General features: G+C 44.1%; 1 protein-coding gene and 1 pseudogene across 1 annotated transcript in view; one reads left to right on the top strand and one right to left on the bottom strand.

Annotated features, from left to right (window-relative positions):
* The window catches only part of Grin2b (glutamate ionotropic receptor NMDA type subunit 2B), a 500196-nt gene that overhangs the window by 45056 nt on the left and 440551 nt on the right, over positions 1–14589 (bottom strand). The gene's annotated exons all lie outside the window — the stretch shown is intronic.
* LOC103737573 lies at positions 1701–3439 on the top strand (annotated as a pseudogene).

Below are 14589 nucleotides of genomic sequence, written 5' to 3'. Positions count from 1 at the left end.
GAAAGAAGGGCTCATTTTGGCTCATGATTTAAGAAGGAATACAGTCTGCCATGGCAGGGAGGACATGGAGGCAGGAGAGTGAGATGGCTGGTCATGTTGCTTTCACAGTCAAGAGCAAAGGGAAGGAAGCAGGACCCAGGCTATTAAACCATAAAGTCAGACCCCAGTGGCCCAAGTCTTCCAGTGAAACACCTCCTTTAAGGTTCCACAACCTTCTGAAATAGCACCACAAGCTAGGAAAGCAATGTTTAAACCCCTAGCTTGTTTGGGGGAAGGATTTTACTTTCAAACCATAACACACATGAAAACAATCTGCTTGGATATCCTCCAGAACTTGGTGAGACTTGACTGATGAAGATGCTATATACTTGAGTCAGGATATGGAGAAATCAAGTTGGTACCAAGCTAGAAACTTCATTCCCTACTGGCTAGCTTTGACAGTGCTTGGAGATTCTATGCATCATCACCCCAGCTATGATCCTGTGAGCTACAATAATGACTGGTCTGGCAAGATACGCCCACTGGTTACAGTAGTGGCACAAATTTTATGGGAGTAACCAACTACTTCCTAATTCAATTTAAAGCCCACCCTGTAAGACAACCAATGTTACCATGAACAGGGACAAAACCCTGGTGCTGGCTATGTCATAGGTCCCAAGGGAGAACCTAGTACTATTCTGCTAAAAGGACATGTTAATAAATTACCCTCATAAGTTCTTGCTTCTATGTACACAGATTAGTGAATCCCTCAACCCTCATCACAGAAGCTTAATACACAGACTCACAACTGGTCAATGTGCAGAGAATAAGACACTGTGGAGAGCTCAACTCCAAATGGGACATAAATACCGCCCTTCCTCCCCCAAAGGCACAAGGATCATCACAGAAAAGGGGGAAGAAAGATTTTAAGAGCCAGAGGGAGACAGTATTTGCTGGACACAGCATCACAGTTGCCCACATGAACTCACAGTGGCTGGGACTGCCTGCCTTAGACTGTGTAAGGTGGAGCCAGTCAAAATCCCAGTGTGGATGGGAGAGGGACTCATGAAGTTCTTTCCCCTATCTGAGGAGCTACTGGTAACTGATGGTTGCTGGGGGAGGTAGAGTCAGGTTCCTGAGAGGCTACCCATGCTCCAATAGATGTTCCCGTACCCATGCACATAGAAGCAGCACTAAATGGAATCAGTGGTTATTAAATAAAAAAATGATTTTACAAAAGCAAACAAAGTTGGAAGGGAAAAGTGGGAGGGGAATGGGGAGAAATTGTAGGTTATGAATTGTAGAACGGATTTGATCAAAACATCATATGCATGTATAAATACTACATAAAGTATATAAAATCAATGTCTGGCATGACAAAAGAAAATACTGAAATGATGAGGTTCACTTAGAAAGCATGCAGAATGACTCTCATAACACACCACAGCAAGAAGGGATGGTTCCTGGCATTGCCAAAGGCCAAGCCCAGCAAGACTGGGACCCTAGCAGATATAGATTTCATCTGTGATAAAATACTGCTTTTTAACGGGAATCTAAAAACCAAAGCAGCACATGGAAAAGATGTGGTCAGACCTTCTTCTGTGCCAGTGTGAGGGGTTTCAGACCATGCTGTACTCTCCTATAATTTATCTCTGAAATTTGAATTATAGAAAACAATTAAAAGTTAGTTCAGGTGCTGGCGCTGGAGGCTGCGGGTCGCAATGCCCTATGCCAACCATGGGACGGTGCGCATTGTGAAGCTCATGGATGAAAACGTCAAGTTCATCATATAGAACACCGACCTGGCGGTGGCCAATTCCATCCAGAGGGTGTTCACCACGGAGGTGCCCATCATAGCCATCCACTGGGTTCAGATTGATGCCAATTCCTCAGTCCTTCACGATGAATTCATTGCTCACAGGCTTGGATTAATTCCCCTCACTAGTGATGACATTGTGGACAAGCTACAATACTCCCAGGACTGTACATGTGAAGAGTTCTGTCACATGTGTGGAGTTCACCCTTGACGTGAGGTGCAATGAAGACCAGACGTGCCATGTTGCCTCTTGGGACCTCACCTCCAACAGTCCCTGGGTCATTCCGGTGATATCTCGGAACCTAGATAATGGTCCCAATGACTATGTGGAGCAGGACAACATCCTTATTGTCAAACTGAGGAAGGGCCAGGAGCTGAGACTTTGAGCCTATGCCAAGAAGGGCTTCGTCAAGGAACATGCCAAGTGGAACCCTACTGCGGGGGTGGCTTTTGAGTATGACCCAGACAACGCATTGAGGCACACAGTATATCCCAAGCCTGAGGAATGGCCAAAGAGTGAGTATTCCGAGTTTGATGATGAGTCACAGGCTCCCTATGACCCCAATGGCAAGCCAGAGAGGTTTTACTACAACCCATGGAGTCCTGTGGTTCACTGTGCCCTGAAACCATCGTCCTCTCAGCCCTCTCTGGGTTGAAGAAGAAGCTGAGTGACTTACAGACTCAGTTAAGCCATGAGATCCAGAGCGAAGTGCTCAGCATAAACTAGTTGCACTTGCCTGTGTGGCAGACAAGGGGCTCAGGGCAACCGCTGGATTCCAGGTCTCCAGCCCTTCTGGTTTCTGGTCTCTGGATTGCATTTGTTCAAGCTGCCGAGCAGGTCATCAGAGAGACTACTGGGGCGCTGCTGGTATTTAGACGAGTTTTTTTTTTTTGTTTGTTTGTTTTTTTTTTTAACTAGGTATTTGGTGTCCCTGGCCCTTCCTGCTGATCTGTGCTTAGTACACCCCAGAACCCCAGACACTGCTCCCATCCTGTTTCCCAACTCACCAGTAGGGGACTGTACAGCATCCCTGAGAGCCACTGAGTTAGGCTTCTCTGGTTAGTCCAGCTTTTGAAACCTCCACCTTAGGCTCCAGTGTTAGAATCTTTACAAGGTAGCCTGTAACCTGTTCAGTCTACTGCCTGGGGCCACCTGCTGGCACTTCACATTTCAGATGTCCCCAACCTGAGATGTAACCCTTTGGGAATAGCATTAGACCATGGCTGTCCTCTCTGCCCACAGTGAACATCCCGTTTTATCCTCTGACCTGACCATCTGCTAGGGGGGCAAAGGCCCCACCCACATTTTATTTCTCTGTAGTGAAAAAGGTTCAGGCCTGCCCCTCAGCACAGTCTCCAGGTAGAGCATGCCCAGCCATAGCAGTTCTCAGGTGGCTGGAGACAAGCAAACATCAGCATGGAAAGGGGTATTTATTGATCAACAGTAGTTGTCTTTTTAAAAGTTTTTATTTTTGGCAATAAAGAGCACAACATAATCTCCTTCATGCGTCATCGTGCCACTAGCTGAGCCAGCCAGCTCTGCCTCCCTCCTAAGGTTTCTGGGCCTATTTTCTCTGCACACTAGCTTATCCCTCTGGGTGGTCATTCCCTGGGTCAGAGCTGGACTGGCTGTACCACTCCCCTGGCTCTAGGGCCCCCCCTGGGAGGGGGCCTCTATCATCATCCTGCCACAAACATGAGTAGTGGTTATTTACAAGGCAACAGGCCTTGTAAATCAGAACCTTAAAGTATTAAAAAACAAAAGCACACAGCAAAAGGTTTGATATGAATACAAAGATAGCCCTTCTGCACGGCAGTCAATAAATACCAGCACTAAAAAAAAAGTTAGTTCAGAAAACTGTTAGATACAGCGAGCAAGGCTTAGGGTGAAAGGTTAAGACGAGGATTATTTAAGAAGTAAAGGAATTCCCAAGGAAACGCCTCTGACATTGTACTTGCTCTTCTGTCTTTATCTCTACATGGCCCAGGAGGTACTTGAACTCATTATGTATCCAAGGCTGACCTTGAACTCCTTATTTTCCTACCTTCATCTACCAAGTGGGGGATCATAGGTGTACATTACCATACCGGCCTCATTCTGTACCTTAAGAACTCAGGGTCTTCCTTGCTAGACTACAGTTCTGAAATTGTTTATCCAGATCCCTGCTACTTGACAGTAGGGCTTCTTTGAAATTCTGGACTATATTTATACCAAAATCATATTCCCTGTTTATCTGAGGTTGAACTTTAACTAAGCGCCTCATTTGCTAACACGGGTGGCTCCATTCACAGGCTAATTAGTAACCACCCAATAAGCATCAGTTGAATAAGTTGCTTCTACATACCAGGTAATATGCCAGATGCGCAGAATATACAAGCTTAAGTAAAAAGGCAGGTAGATCAAACATTGAAGAACTTAATTTGAGGTGGGCCGTGTGGGTGTGGATGAATACTTATCTGTATTTTTGCTCCTGACTGTAGAAGTAATGTGACTAGCTACATCACACTCCACCATGCCTTCCCCATCATGGTCGAGTGTACCCTTTTTCAACCATATGCCAGAACAAAATCTTTCTTTTTAAAAAAAATTATTTATTATTTTTATTTTATGTGTATGAGTGTATTGCCTGCATGTATGTGAGTGCACCTGTGTCGTGCAATGCCGTGAAAGTCAGAAGAGGGCTTCGGATTCCCCTGGAACTGGAGTTAAGGGCAGTTCATAGCCACCATATGGGTGCTGGGAATCCATTCCGGGTCCTCTGCAAGAGCAGTCAGTACTCTTAACTGCTGAGCCATCTCTCCAGCCCCAATCCTTCCTTTTTTAAGTATAAAGAGTGGTGATCACTGGTCATGTAGACCTAATCCCTGTTCCAGTCAGTGGTATATAATAGCTACTTAGGATCTCTCTAATGAACAAAGAAGAAACAAAGAGGTGATAAGACTGAAGAGCAATAGTTAATTCTTATCTCTTACTTGGTGACCATCATCCTATCATAAAGAGATGTAGGCTAGGCTCCATCAATTGGTAGCATGTATTAAGTATGAATTGGTTGGAAGATAGAAGCAGCTCAGGGGGTGGGAGGAAAATTTTCTGTGCCCAGGAGGGAGATTTAGAGCGTGAAACTACTGGGATTCAGGTTCTCCCAGACTTACATCCTACTTGGCATTCTATGAAGTTTCCAAATGGCAAAGGATCATGGAAGTCAGTATTACCTTCATTGGAGAATGACTACAGAATGGCAACGATTTATATGAATAAGAGCGTAACTTCTATTGCTAACCAAGTCAGTTAAAAATGTTTCATTTCTATTGCTAACCAAGTCAGTTAAAAGTGTTTCATTTCTATTGCTAACCAAGTCAGTTAAAAGTGTTTCATTTCTTTGAAAACAAATCTTATGAGGAACAGTTTAAGTCTACATATTAGTGAGATCATGTAGTGCTTTTTTTTCTGTGCCTGGCTTATTTCACTTAACATAATGCCATGATTTGATCATTATACAATGTGTATATATGATGTGTCTAATACCATTTTGTGCCTCATCAATATGTACAATTATCACATGGCAGTCAAAAAGTAAAAATAAATAAATAAAGCTCTTGAGTGACATATACAAATAAAACCTTAGGGTTGCCACAAATTCTCTGGCTTTATCACTGACTTATCATGAAATCAGGGCTCTTCCCTAAGTCTTCAAGGTGATTTGAGGGGAAAGAAATTAGGTGTGCTTTTTCTGAGAGTGTGAAAGGAGAGATAATTTGGTGGTAGTATAGATGATGTAAGCAGGAACTCTGCTTTGTAATCTGTCCATTTCTATGACAAAAAGTTTGCTGGAACTGGAGCCAAGGAATCAAATGGAATCATGGTTGAAGGTCATACCTGAAGCAATTGTTTTCTGTCTCACTGATCAACAACAGATACAGATTTGGAAACGCCTAGTGAACTCTTACAGCATACCCAGAAGGCTGTTTGGGGGCTTCCTTTAAAAAAATAAAAAAGAGGTTGGCTACAAATAGGGGCAAGTTATCTCTTGCCCCTGGGCAAGCATTCATCACCTAGTGCTCCTTGGATCCAGACCTATTCTCAGGGAATTTGAGCACTGCAGATGGACTTCCTCATTCCATCCCCAACGTCACTGCCTGCCTTCTATCAGGACTCCCACCCCAGAATCTCACTGAATCAAGGAAGTACTGCAGGCAGGCAGGGAGGGTGGAGGAGGATTGAGTGTTGGAATCCAGGGTAAATTCATGGAGTGTGGTGTTCACGATTCATGTCAATCATCTTAGAAGTAGCACAGGCTTTGTCAGATGGTCTTAACAGGAGACCCTAGGTTGTATGTAACATAAAAGTACTAAAATTCACTGAGGACTTAGTATGCACAAGGCACAGTTCTGATCACTTTACAAGTAACTCCTAAATCACCACTAAAGCTGGCAGGTGGGAAACACTTCAACCTTTGTTTTGCAATTTGGAAAACTGAGGTAGGTACCTGCGGAGCGTGTGCGTGCGTGCGTGCGTGCGTGCGTGCGTGTGTGGTGGGGGGGAGGGTTTAGGAATAGAGACTACATAGCTTCTTGGCTTCATTTTCTCCTTGGTATAGTTCAAGTAGCATTTGCTCAAAGTTTTGGAGAAGTAAACGAAACAAACCGTGAAGCGCCTAGCTGGAGGAGTATTGTTCAGTGGTCACGAAAGACTGGCGAGCTCTCTGAGAGTCAATGTGGTTTTATCATACTGACCAGCATGGATAGGGACCATGATTGCTCACATTGCAATTGAGCACACAATTCAAATGGTTCATTTGTGGCTTTGGAATGCAATTTTCCATAGGCAGGCTTCAACCTAAGGACATATCATTCTTAATAGTTCACTTATAAATCAGCTGCTCAGAAATACTAATACACTTCCCTCATAAAAGAACACTGCAAATGGTTAGCTAATTAAAGGCAATTTAACCCATTGGAGAGCACAACTTGAGTGTTAGTACCAGCTTGTGTTCTGGAAATATTCATTCACTTAATAATCTTCTCCGAGGTACCAGGCACTGTTCTAGTGCTGAAGAGAGTCATTGAGACAGTTTCTGTTGCTTCAGGAAGGGCCAGACCCTGAGCTTCCCTGTCAGTATTCTTCATGGGCCATAGTAGGGCCTCAAGATCCACTCTGGAATCCAAGCCCAACAGTCTCTACTTTCATATATGATCTATGTCCACAAAATCAAAATCCCTGATCTTTCAGCTGAAGGATCACATCTTATAGGGAGACAATCTGAAAAGATAGCTTACTGACATATGATTAAGTGATATTCCATTTTCCCAATAATAAAAATTTAAAATGGATTTTAAGAGATGGTGATTTGGATTGTCAATCTGACTTGATTTAGAAGCACCAGAAGATTTGTAAAGCAAATCTCTTGGTGTATCTGTGAAGATGTTTCCTGAGGGTGTTAACTAAGAGTGGAAAACCCACCCTGAATTTCTCTCTCAACCACCCTCTCAACCAATCTCTCCCTCCCTCCCACCCTCCCTCTCTCCCTCCCTCCATGTCTCTCTCTCTCCTGTCCACCATACAGTGAATCTCAGCACACACTCCTACCACCATATTGTTCTGTCCAATCTCCTAGAACCAAGGAGACAGAACCCTCTGAAACCACGGGCTAAATAAACCTTTTCTTAAGTTGTGACACTTGGGTCACAGCAATACATAAGTAACTACTATAGCATTCCATAAAGATGACAATCGCATATACCAATTAGCCCAGCCACCGGATTGCTCTGGGGAACCATAGTCTTTCAGTGATTCATACTCTTCACTCAACCATGGCTCTTTCCCTGTTTACACAATAGCCCACATGGAAGTGCTGGTATTGCCATGAATGGGTACAAGTAAAGAGGCTAGTTAAATGGTTGTCACCTAGAGGGACACTTCTCGGAACATGGTGCTTGCTACTGGGTGACATGTGCTTTCAGGCCATTTCTAACTCAGAACTGAAGCCACATTATAGATACTGTCTCCAAGGAGGAGCTAGCCAGTTGCCATTTTCCCAGCACCAAATCCTTACCCAGATCCCTTATATACCACCAAGACCACAGCTCTCTCTCAAGAATGCCCTGCAATGCCAAGTAGAATGTCTAGTTTATGCCATTCAGCTCAGATGACCAGGGTAACAATGACGTAACTCTGTTAAAATCCTCTCTTCAGTGACTTGGCATTGACAGGCAAGATTATAATTCCAAATCAAGAGGAGACTGTGAAGTGCTAGGGCAAGGTAACAGGCAGGTAGTCAAACCGGTAATAAGTCTTCACCACGTGACTGTTGGGGAATAAGTCACCCTTTTCCTGTGTACGGCAGGTCCTAGCAAATGAATGGACGAATAGTGCACAGCCTTTTCTAGTTACTCTAGTGATGCAAGATCCAGTGTTCCTTGATTTCTTCCTCTGTGTTCATCATGTTCGTGTGTATGTGGTATGGTGAGCCTTAATTTACTGAAAATATTCTGAGGCTGAATTCCTTTAAGGCATGACTGATCCCATGTGTAAGGACATTGACCATATTGTGAAAAGTGCATTTATGGTGGTCAGACCAGACAGATATATCACAGATAAGCTTTCCTGCATACACTGTTTGCATTCCAAATCATCCCAAATTATGTCTGACTCAGTGATGACCTTCCAGGTCAGAGCTCATGTTATACCAGGGTGGCAGAACACCTGTTTGGTGCTGGGAGCCAGCACTGGCTTTGACTCTGCCTCTGTCTCCACCTGAAGCCTTCTCAGCCTTCTGGAAGGGGCAGCAGAGAGTTAAAGCAAGTCTTCCTGAAGCAGCATCTTCTCATTACGGATTAACTAAAGGGTGCATTGCTCTTCAGTCTTTGAATATTATTTTGCATAAGCAAGCAGGCGAGAGCATCTCTTGCTCATTCAGGCAGCCTTGATTGGCAGAGAGAAAGGGATTCATACATAATTGGCTCCAATTAATTTGATGCGCTTTTACAAGTACAAGAGGAAAAAGCAGAAAATTGCTTAGTGCTCCAAGTCAATACCACATCTGCACTCTTCTGTGGTGTGTGCATGAGTGGGTGGGTATATCTTGTAAAGGCATGCACTAGTAAATAAATGTGTGTGTGTGTGTGTGTGTCTGTCTGTCTGTCTGTCTGTGTAAGAAACAGCTCACTCTCCACAGGTTCATCTGCTCTGGAAGTCCTGGGCAGTGTCCTTCACAACATCATGCTGTTGGCCATCTTGTTCAATCTGTATTTGAGGACACTAGGTGACATCATTAGAAATCAGAGCATTCTTATTAATTACCAGGTTAACACCCAGTACAACATCTCTTTTGAATCTGGTCCAAAAATAGTAGAGTCAGGTGTCTCAGGGACTCTTGCCAATCAGTTCTTGCAAAAAAGCTTCAGAGACCTCTACTTTATTCAGAGTACTCCGTGGTGCTCGTGATCAGCTGGGAGACGGCCGAGGAAGTTTTACAGAATTAAGCCTTTAGCAACTTCCATAACAGGGTGGCTTCTAGCCTTGTGTATTCAAAGGCTCTTTATCACAAGCACTTCAGAAACAGTATACGTAGGTCTTCCACTCTGTCTCTCCTCAGAAGATCTTTCTTCTTTTTCTTTCCCATTAGAGGGAGGATTCCTGACGGTGAGAGCTATTCCTTTCTAGACGGACTGAGTACATGATTTACTGTCTGGAACAGAGACAGCACAGCACTCCTCAGCATTCAGTGTCTCGTCTCTCTGATCCATTCGTCCAGGCACTGCCCTGAACTAAGGAACGTGGGAAAGAGCAAGGCACGGTGTCCACACGAGAAGACAGAAGTCGCATGCTGTGCAGACTCCTAGAGTAAATGGAGGCCACCCGAGCTTCCCATGCACCTCATCTAGGTGGAGAACCATCTCTGAACCCCAGAATCATTTCTTTGAGACTCTGAGAAGCCACAGTGAAAGAGGCTATGATAACTGGCCTTATCCATAGTATATATTCACTAAATACTTTGATCTCAGGGGCAGAGAAAAGAGAGTGGGTTTAGTCCCATAAATTGATGGCTACCATCCAGTGAAGAGATATAAATCCAAGTGAATTCAGCTCTGATAGATTCTATACTGTGGTGGTTCTCTAATTTTCTAAGGGATGTGAAAGACAGTGGTGATGGAAGGCAATGGGGAAGCATGTCCCTGTGGTATTACAAGTGTCTGACATTTACTCCTTAAAGAATGCTCATGGGTTCCCGAGGATGCTCTCAGTGCATAGATTGGGTATGGACTGTTCAGTGTAGCTGGTCACTCCTTCACTTTCAGCATTTCACTACTGGCTGAGAGTCCTCTCATCTCTCTGCTATGGGTGCCTCATCTTGACCAGGGTATACTTGGTGAGGGTACCCTGAGAAGCACCACTTTCCAATAACTTTGTCCCCAAAGGAGCTTTGATTTGTGATTTTTCTGGCTTCCACCTAGACTGGTGTTGCATGAGAGCTCATGGTTGCTGGATTTTCACTTCTAGATGGTTAGCAGAGCCCCCATCTAGTGAGAAAGGGTCCCCAAATGATGTGCTGTTGTATGATGGGGTACTCTCTGCTTCCTAACAGCTATGCTATCCTGTGCACAAATAGCTGACCAGTCCTACAATTTTGAGTGTGCATCTGGTGCATAGATAGAGGCCAGAGGACAGCCTCAAATGCTGTTCCCATTTAGCTTTTTGAGACAAGGTCTATCATTGGCTTAGAACTTGCCAAGTAGGCTAGGCTGGCTGGCCAGTGCACTCCGAGATCTGCCTGTCTCTGCCTCTCCAGGACTGGGATTACAAGTGCATGCTCCCATGTTTGGCTTTTTTATGTGGCTTCTAGAGGTGAACTCAGGGCCTTATGCTTACGCAGTAAATACTTCATCACCTGAGCTCACTCCTCAATAAGAGTTCTGTGATTTTTAAATAAGGACCTGAGACCCCAATCTTTCTGTTCTTGATTCCTCTGAAAATTGGAGCTGCCTCCACAGCCAGGGAGCTTGCCTACTTGTTTTCTTCTCTCCACTGGCTGCTCTCAGGATCTGACTGGCCTGGGGCCAGTGCCCTTGAAGCTGTGAATGAATGGGACTCTGAGGAGCCACACCTAGATGGGACTCGGTTAAAATACGTGCAGGAATAAAGGTCTGAGACTCCCATATTTACAGAGTGTGGGCAGTCTTTAAATGGGCCTCTGTGACCCATGCTGGAAAGGAAATCTCAACACGGAATTGTAAATGAAGTGGCTTGACTTCCCAGTCACAGGCTGTCTGGAGCCCCCAGTAGTCCTTGAGCATGCCCAGCTAGGTAGAAAGGCTCCAGAAACTCACATGTTGCACACAGTCTACTGAGAAACTTCTGTTCACCACCATCAAGGTATGGGGCATAACAAGGCCAAAACATTCACAAAATCCCAGAGCCAGTACAGGCTAGAACTTTCACTCTTTTTGACACCTCTAAAGGCTGATTCATTGTAGGCTCGATGCCTTTGGCCACATATAAATTTTCATGGTGCATTAATTTGTCTCAAAGGACTCAAATTTAGTAAATCAGAAGGGAACACTAATTCTTAATATATTTCCAACCAAATGTTGAGATTTAGTAAGTAGATACAAGTTCAGTCTCCTTGCACTAAAACACTTATATGGGTTTTATTTGTTTGTTTATGACAAGGTCTCCATGTGGACCCCCTGGCCTGGACCTCACTATGTAGACCAGGCTGTCCTTGATTTCACAGAGATTTGCCTGCCTCTGCCTCCCAAGTGCTGGGATAAAAGCATGTGCCTGACACTAAAACAGTTATTTTTAATTTTTGTTTCTAGTCAGAGAAAAAAAGGGTTTTACAGAACTGTTTGATTTTCCTTTCATGTAAATAAATTTCAGAATGAAGAAATGGTCTCTAAGGGCCAGATAAATGGAATAGCTCTCTTCTCTGAGAACTGCAGACTTGTCTGTAGACAAGCTAAGTTCAATGGGAGGCCCCAGAGATACTTGCTCTTCCCTAACTAGGGAGAGGCATCTTGGGGAAAGACCCCCACACACATAGAAACGACATACATATTCAGTGATCCCAAGGTTTCCAAACAGGGCCCCTTAGCCTCTCCCACTTTCAGAACACCTGAAGTATCAAACATAGCACCCCACATTCTAGGCTTTGACTTGTATTTACTAGAAATATTAGCTGCCTGCTGTTGGTTCTCATTTTGGCCTGATTTCAGTTCAATTCAGACGGGAAAACTGAATGCATATTAATGCTAATTTGTATAACTACATGAAAATATTCTGGCTCCAGGAAGCCTTTGGTCAACTAATATCTGAATCAGGACACATTCCTAAGGTTCCTAAAGAGGAAGGGGAGCAGATCCAGCCCAATATTGGAGTCTGCTGGGTTTTCTCCTTTGCTTTTTGCTTTTTTAAAAAGACATTTTATTTATTATTTTTATGTGTATGAGTGCATTGCCTGCATGTGTGTAAGCGCACCTGCGTCATGCAGTGTCCTCAGAGGTCAGAAGATGATGTTGGATCCCCTGGAAGAGTCACAGACAGTTGGTAAATGCCATGTGGGTGCTGGGAATTGAACCCGGGTCCTCTGTAAAAGCAGTCAGTACTCTTAACTGCTAACCCATACCTCCAGTCCTCTCTCTGCTTTGTTCTTTCTCTTGCTCTGCTGTCACAACCACCTTCTCCCCTCTTTTTCCTCCCTTCTTCAGTTCTATTTCATTGCATTTTACAAAATGATGGCTTCACTGATATCAGAATGAAAGAGGCTTTCTGAGATGTATGCTGTAAAACTTACATTCTCTGTACATAGCATGCCTGTGTTCATCACACAGCTCTGTGATCGCCTAGTTATCTTGTCTCTTTATATCATTTTGGATGATGGCTAAACGGACACAAATATATGCATGAGTATGGATTCCTGTGCCTTTCATGAGAAGAGTTAACTGTTCTTAATGACCAAATGAAGTCCCTCCAGATCTGTGGCAAGACCTACACAACATAAACCAGAATCTGAGAAAGTACATTAATAATGTTTTCACCACAAAGGAATTGTGAACATGATACATTTCATAGAGGCATGCCTTCAATCACCTTCGACAATGACACCTCAGCAGCCCCGGAGAAGGTTGTGCACAGCACATATTGTTAGAAAACAGCATTACTCAGGCTCAAGGACGCAGCAAAAGGAAGCACACACTCGTGAGCAGGACACTTAGGTTCCTTACCGTCTCCCTAAAATTAACCAGCAAGGAGAAATGCCTTCTGCCTCTAACAAATCTCCCTGAAGATCTCTAGTGAATAGGGGGTCAGTTGTAGGCAAAGGAGAATTAGATCTTGCTGTAAGAAACACTCATTTCAGAAGGATCAGACTGAGTGGCTAAGTGTGGAGACTGAGTCAAGAAGGCCTGAACTGAAGCCCAATGGGTGCAACCAGCTAAAGGCACAGGTTATAGAAGAAGGCAAAAGACCCCATACTATGTTCCTGTGGCTACCACCCAGGTGACCATAGGGAAAGAAGTCTTCTCATAAAGTCCTGAAGGCTTTGGCTGGGCTGTTACTCCTTCCAGAAGTCCACTCCTTGCCTCGGCCTGGTTCTGGTGGCTCCATCTCCTGTGTGAATCCTTTCAATCTCTGCTGCATCTCCCAAGGCCCTCTCCTCAACTGTGCTAGACAACTCTTTATTTTACTTGTAAGAACCTTTGTTGGCTTTGAGGTGCGCAGTGCTGACTGACACATCTACAATGTAACCTCTACACCTAAGATTTGAGGAACAATGTGGCAGAGGGGCTGGAAAGATTGTAAGAACCAGGGGGACAAGACATCTGTTGCTAGTTAATGCATTCTACACATGATAAGGAAGGGTCGCCCATGAAATCTCCATAGCATATAATAGCCTAACAAGATCTGCATAACGACAAAACCAGTTGACAAGCCAATTTGGATGGGGGAAAACTTCAGTGTCCTATCTCAAGAAGAAGAGCTATATGCAATCAGTGGATGCTGAGGGAGGGAGAATCAGTTTTCTCCAGGGACTAGCTCCCTGAGAAGCTATCTAATCCCAAGTGGGGAGCTCTAAACACATGTATACACACTCAATACTAAATGGGCTCAATGCATCATATGTGTGTGTATATGTACATTTATAAATGTATGTATGCGTACTTGACAATAATAATCAACAAAGAGGATAAGAACTTGGGAAGAGGGCCATGGGAGGAACTGGAGGGGGATTGGAAGAGAAGGGAATGGTATTCATGCTTATGTGTGAAACTCTTAAAAATTTTTTAAAAAATTTTAAAAAGAACCTTTGTCGTCAGATTTAGTATCCACCTTGACAATCCAAGATGACCTCACCTTCAGATTTTAATTATATCTACAAAGATTTATTTTCCAAAATACGGTCAGCATCCACAGGATTTGAAAGTTGAGATGGGGCAATATATTTTGGACAGCACATTTCAACCTTTTCAATGCTCCTTTGGGACAGCAGGAGGTGAGGAATTCAGTGTGAGAAGTTATCAGATGCTGGAAAGCAGGTGGTTATTCAGGGTGATGTATGAAGAGGAACAGAGGAAAAGAGACAAAGTGGTCTTGGGAGCCTTGCTGGGAGACCAACGGTGAATACCGTGTCCTCTGCAGCCTGGGACCTGAGGGTGATTTTCCCTAAACCCCACTGGATATTGACACTGATGTTAGGGACTTCCTGTCTCAGTGAAGGTAGACATAGGAATGGGAGCTCAAGGGTGTCTCCTGGGGGCCACAGTAGACTTGGGCTTGAACAAAACCAGAGAAGTGG

The sequence above is a fragment of the Nannospalax galili genome, unplaced genomic scaffold, assembly GCF_000622305.1.
Source record: "Nannospalax galili isolate Female #2095 unplaced genomic scaffold, S.galili_v1.0 scaffold210, whole genome shotgun sequence".
Taxonomy (NCBI): domain Eukaryota; kingdom Metazoa; phylum Chordata; class Mammalia; order Rodentia; family Spalacidae; genus Nannospalax; species Nannospalax galili.
Note: the sequence above shows the minus strand (reverse complement) of the source record. Positions and strands in the feature narration are given on the sequence as shown.